Raw genomic sequence first — 6,545 nt, 5'->3', positions numbered from 1 at the left:
GAATGGCTTTTGGAGACAGGGTAGTTCTGCATTCAACTTCCTGCTCTGTTATTTTACTCACTGAAGAGTACGAAGAACTCTGGACTTCTCTATTATCTTCATATATCAACTGGGGCTAACAATACCACTTACCTTCCTGGGTTATTGTGAGGCTTAAATCAAACAACTTAGGTGCTATAGACTTAGCGCATAGTAAGTGCTCAATAAATGTTAACTATGATTATTATTAACTCTGGGCTTATCTGAGTCACAGACATAACTCAAATATTGTGGTTGTCCCTGAGTTCTCTGCCATGGCTAGTCACTCTGGAGATGGGTAGAATTCAGGTCCAGTCCCATCCCCCCGAGACTGCTTGGCCCCCAGGGGACCAGACACAGAGTTCCCTAAAGGACTCTCTGATTAGCCCAACACCCACGATGCAGAGAGGTTTCCTCTGGCCCCTGTGATAAAGACATTGATGCCCACTAGACATCCCATCTGTTTCCCCGCATCTACCAGTCCCAGTGCCGTTAGACAGTACCACGTAATTGGTTCTGGCCAATGGGTTGTGGGTGAAGGGGACACCTATCACTGTTCCTGGCTCTCCACACTCCAGCTCTCACTCCTCCAGCCTCAGTGACTGAGAATGGCTTGTGTTCCGGGAGATGGAAGATGACAGCCCGTCAGTCAGTCTGGATCCCTGAGCAACTGTGTGGAGCAGAGCCGCCTGCCAACCTACGCGGAGCATGTTGCATGAAGAAGAAATAAACCTTGGTGGTGTAACCCTCAGAGACTCTGCAGCTGTTTTTTTGCTGTAGCATAGCCTCGCTTAACCAATACAACCCATCTCGGTTGGGTGAAGTATGACATTTTACATTAATAGTATAATGCCTTGCACTGGACAGCTTTCCGCAGTGTATTGCAGAGCAGGCTCGCACCTACCATCGTTTTTGATCCTTGGAACAAGTACATATATGGGAATGCCCCTGCTAAGAGCTTAGTGTTCTTTCTTTATGCAATGACTGCTCTAAAATCCCCATTTCTATACATATCCAGTTTTAAATCAACCCCTCTCCCCACTCTACCCTAATTCTACACCGTAGCTTCCAAACTCTGTTGCACTTATTTGCTTGTCTATCTGCCTTCCCCAGCCAGGCTGGAAGCTCTTTGATACCGTCTTCTCTAAGACAGAGGCAGCGCCTCGTCGATTTGGTTTGTCTGTGTCTATTGCAGCAGGTGCTTTAATGATGGCTGATGGACCACCGGTCGTGTGAGGGAGACAGGGAGGCCTACTGTCCCCCTCTGGAGGCGCATCTCGGCTAAAGGACTTTCCCAAGGTCACACAGCTGGTAAGTGGCAGAGCCGACCAGCCTCCTTCTGACTGGAGAGCCTGACCTGCCTGTTTGTGCACAGGCTGTTTTGAGGATCAAATGAGATCGTATGGGCCAGGGCGCCTTGTAAGGCATTCCACTACTTTTGCATTTCCTATTTCCAAAGGCCAGTAAGGAGGCCCGCGTGGTGGTGTCCTAACTGGAGAAGGGCCTGGCTGGCCCAAGGCAGTGGGTCCAGGAGAGGACTGGGTGGGGCTCCCGGGGGAGGGTCCTTGTCTGCTGTACCCTCAGCAGCAGGATGGTACCTGGAGCATAGCAGGTGCTCAATACAGGGTCCTCTTGAACCAACGGGAAGGAAGAAGCAGGTGTGGGGAGGCAGGAAAGGATACTCTAACTTGAATTCTGAAAGCAGGGGTCTGGGATGGAGTGTGTGAGGTGGGGAACGTGTGCCCTCTGGCTGCCTGCATCCCCTGTCTCCTGCCCCGGGGCTGGGGTGGCCGGCTTGGTGTGGCACTTGTGCCGCCCATTTAAGTGCTCTCGATCACTCGTTAACAGACACAACATCAGGCGCGCCCTGTGGCCTCCCCAACTCCTGGCTCCGCCAGTGGGGGAGGCCGGAGGGGAGGCCCTTTCTCATCCTCAGGCGGCCTGAGTCAGACACAGGAGCCAGGGAGAGAGACGGATGGAGCTTCTGGGTGTGGTGGTCTGGTAGGGACCTAGCAGCACCTCAGGGAGAAATGCCCCCTCCCTCAGGACTGATGGGAGGTTGGAAGCACTTTTGTAGCAGGGATCAGATTCCAAGAGGGGCCGATGGTTTCTCTCGGCACGATGGGTCTGCTCCAACACGCCCCCTCCCTGTCCTCCTTCAGGGAGTAGGAAGTTTTCTCTCTTTTGAAAAGCCTTTTGGACACCCCCATGGGACACTCCTGGCATGGCTGGGCATACATGGGGGTCAGCCCCGAGTGTGATTTGAAGGGCGGAGGGAGCAGCTTTCCAGGTAGCTGCCCAAACCCCAGATCTTAGAACCGGAGGGCATTCAGAATTCACGGAGCCACATTTGCAAGTGGATTAGCTGAACTCACGTGCCGACTCAAGTGACTGGTTACGGCTGCCTGGTGCGTTGCATTGAGAAGTCTTAGCTGCAATCAAGTAACAGCATCTGCCCCAGTGAAGAGAGGGGAGTGGCTGACATGCCACAGACGCAGATTCATCTTCTCGGATTCTCATTTGAATCCTCTTCTCCTGGTGCCTCATTTCTGCTATTAGAGAGCCTTTACTTCGCGTTAAGGCCTGTCTCTCTGTTCATATTTCTTTAAAATGCATATGCGTCAGAGAGGAGTACCAAGAAGGTATTAAAGAATTCACTGATTGATTGATTGGGATTGATGACCAAAACCAGATCATTATCAGTTTTGCTAGTTCTGGAAAATGCAATGATGCACTGGCAGCTCTTCAAATACATAGATTATCTTTTGGCTTAGGATGGGTTATCAGACTGCCTTGCAAAGTGGCAGCCGGCCGAGAGGAAACGGGAAACTAGTTGGATGTGGTGGAAGGCAAGCTTGGACACTGGGGTTCCCCCATCAGGGGTCACCCTGCAACAGGGACACCAGGGGACCAGAGGTGACCAGGGGCACTGACCACCTGGGGTGCGGGCACACGAGCTCAGCTTCACTCTTTCTTCTGTTCAGAAACTCCTTCTAGGGGGAGCCCCGTGTTCCCAGCGCTGTGGTCTGTTCTCTGTGGGCTGTACCCCTGCCACCCGCTTCAGTGGGGTCAGGCTGGGGGAGGACCAAAGTTTAGTTTTCATACTGAACGATTACTGGGGTCACTGGGCGGCGTGTCGGGGGTGGGGGACTCACACGCTCTTGAGTAAGAGCCGGGCAGTTCGCTGTGTAGGTTGGGAATTCTAACGAGTCCGACTTCCATTAATGTACTAAGTCTTTGCAGAATTAGACTTTGAAGAGTATAAGCCAATCTAGTGTGAATGAAAAGAACTTAAATGGCCAAAAAATCCTCTGGTCAGATTTATCAATTTTTTCTAAGAAGAACAGAATAGGAGGAAAGGGAAATATTCATATGTGGGTCATTTACCCCAGTGAGTCCAGTGACAGGGGGATAAGTGCTTTGAACCAGGTCAGCGATGCCGGCCCGAGTCTCTGTACTAAGGTTATGTCAGGTGAGAGGAATCATTGGTTCATCCATCCATTCATTCATTCAACAAGCACTTACTGTGCCAGCCTCTGATGATATATGGATGAAGAAGACATAGGTCCTGTCTACATAGAGCTTTGGGTCAATGAGGAGTATAGACAAGAAGTAGCCATTTTTGACAGAGTGTGACAGGTGCCGAGCTCTGGAGGCCTCAGTTTTCCCATCTGTGAAATGGGAATTTTCCTCTTTACCTTGTCTCCAAGTCACTAGAGTAGCAAGAGCTGTCCCAGCAGTGCTTGGGGCGTGGGCTGCTCGTCCCTGAAGCAGGTGGGAGAGGGTGACCCCAGACATCCCCCTGGGGTGTGGGCTGCCCCCAAACAGAATGGCTGCTGCCTGCATCTGCAGAGCGCCGCACCGCATACATTTCCAAGCACTGCCTTGTTCAGCGTCTCATTTGATCTTCCTTCTTCCTTGTGAGGCTGGCAGGGTGTGGGAATCATCATTCCAGGGGACCTAAGGTCACATGTGTAGCTGGGGGCAGAGCTGGAGGCTAGAACCCGAGGACACTTTGCTCGCTCATTCCATGGGTTGCACTGGTGGAAGATGAGTTGGGGAGTTAGCATGGAGACGGAGACGAGGAGAGGACAGAGATTCCAATAGTACATAGCTCAGCCTTCCTCTTCCTTTTGTTCTTTCTTGCAACGTGGAAACCCTTACTGAGCACTGACTACGTGCATGGTGCTACAGTACTGAACTCCTTCCTGGGCTGCCAGCAAGCCCAGGTCAAAAGTGGAACTTGAACCCTAGTCGGACACTCATTCCAAAATGCCACACTTGCCAGTTGGGGTGTCATCCCAGGAGTCAGGTAGCAAGAATATGAAGAAATGGGACCCACCCTAGGGCCAGGACGATTGCAGAATCCTGGAGCGCTCACTGCTATCAGCAGTGCAGACCCTCTAGTGAAGCCAGCCCCGGACTCTCCAAGGAGCAGGGACTCACCCATTTTGGAATAGGGAGGCAGTGGGTGCCTGGACCCCGGGGAGTGGCCCATTCCGGACGGAGCCTGCTTTGGGGGGTGTGATGACTTGGGCTGTGGAGTAGGAGGTGGGGACTGCACCTGATGGCTTTGACAGAAGTGGACTCGGCCTGCTCTGCTGCAGGCAGACACCATCCACGCAGGCCTGCCACCAGGGAGGCCGACGGGCAGCTGGTTGTCCAGGGACGTGTGCAGTCTGAGGGACTTCTGGGAGACTCCCTCACGCTTCCCATCTGTGTGGAGGTGGAGTTATGGGGAGGCAAAGGAACAACTCAAATATCCAAGCTGTCTGGAATCAGGGAATGGGGGCCCCTGGAGAACCCTGTCCTGGGAAGTGTTTCTGTGAAATTGTCTTAGTTTTTATAATTAAAAGGATTTTATTTTGATTTTATTTTACTGAAGCATTTAAGCAAAGACCACTTCCCAAATAAGGGAGTTTGAAATCTGTCAGGACGGGGTCCAAGTCCTAGGTCAGCCACTCACTGTGATCATGGACAAGTCACTGGGTGCCTTGCCTTTAGGTTTTCTCGTCTGAAAAATGCCCACCTCAAGAGGCTGTTTGGGAGGCCTAAGAGAGATGAATTTATAGAAAAAAGCTTTGTGAGTTGTTGAGCGCTATGCACTTGTTGGCTGTTTATTATTGATGTCAAGGAAGGTTCCTTCGAACCCTCAGAGCCTGAGGGCTGATGATGATTGGAATTCATTCTTTCTGGTTAAACATTACCCCTCCCCCTGGGAGCAGTAAGAGAGATAGGATAACAGGAAAGCACTAGTTCCTGGGGACAGTGAGGATAAGGAAACAACCTTCTGGATGATGGGAAAAGAAGTTCCCAGGACAAGAGATTGGGGTGAGGGAGGTGGGCACGCAGGTAAATGTGCTCTTCTGGCCAAACTCTAGGTTGGGCCTGAGGAAGGCATGTCTGCTCTGAGAGGGACATTCTGGTCCCCATTTTCTGTCCAGAGCCCCTCGTGAGCTGCCTTCCAGTCCCTGGAGACCAAGCTGGGCCCTTCAAGTGACTGTCCATCTCAGACCCAGCTCTGACACTCCACCCACCTTGCCAGGCTTAGGTAAATAAAGACACTGTCCCTGTGGGGAGCCGCTGGGGCTGAGAGCTCCCCTGGGGGGCTCCAGGCAGCAGGAGCCGGCTCCCCACAGCTTGGCAGAAGCAATCACTGCCCCTCTCCCTGGCTTCTGCCTCTGACCTTGGGTAACCTGGCAGATTACCAGCGCCTGAGAGCTGGGGTGGGTGGCATGCTCAGGAGAGAAGGCAGTTGGGGTCTGCCAAGTGCAGTGCTGGCACGAGGACAAACGCCGGGGCGCGGCCGGGATGGGGCCAGCATCAGCTGAGGGCAGCGTAGCCAGGGCCAGTGGGGAGGAGGCTTCGACAGTAGCTGGGATATTTTAAGCTGACAGTAGCTCATCAGAAGGGCTGTTTACCAGCTCAGCTCCTGCTGCCACTGGGGAGTTGTGAAGGTGGCAGGGGAGGTGTGGGGCTTCAGTTTTCTCAGGACGCCTGTGACTTTTGGGGAAAGAGGAGTTTAGAGAAAACGCCCTTCCCAGACCTGTCCCAGATGAAAAGAAGAGCCAAAAACTGCTGGGTGCCTTCTCCCTTTCCTCCATGATCTCCTGTGTGGGAGAAAGCAGCAGAGAGCCCTGGAGCCCTGGCTGGCTGGATGCTTGGTTTCTCTGTCCGAAGGTGAAAGCTTACTAGACCAGGGTGTGGGAGGACCTACTTTCCAGTCCTGGCTCTGCCACTTGCTGGCGGCACCGTAACCTGGGCCACGTCATGGGCCATCTTCAAGCCTGAGTTTGTTCACTTGGAAGGGATGCTGATTTGGCCACGCCTTCTTCCCAAAGGGAGGGGGGATGGTGTAGGGGCTTCAAGATCTGGGAGAAAGAAGTTGTGAAACTGTGAGGTGTTATATCTACATAAGGTGGTATTGACAGCTTCCTGACGGAGTAACTCCCCATCTGCATCCCTGCATCCCTGCTGCAGCAGCAGCTTTCTCCCCTTCTAATGGGCTACCCTGGGGCTAGGGGGGG

Source organism: Eschrichtius robustus, chromosome 10, assembly GCF_028021215.1.
Source record: "Eschrichtius robustus isolate mEscRob2 chromosome 10, mEscRob2.pri, whole genome shotgun sequence".
Taxonomy (NCBI): Eukaryota; Metazoa; Chordata; class Mammalia; order Artiodactyla; family Eschrichtiidae; genus Eschrichtius; species Eschrichtius robustus.
The sequence above is the reverse complement of the archived record's forward strand: the minus strand, read 5'-3'. Positions refer to the sequence as shown.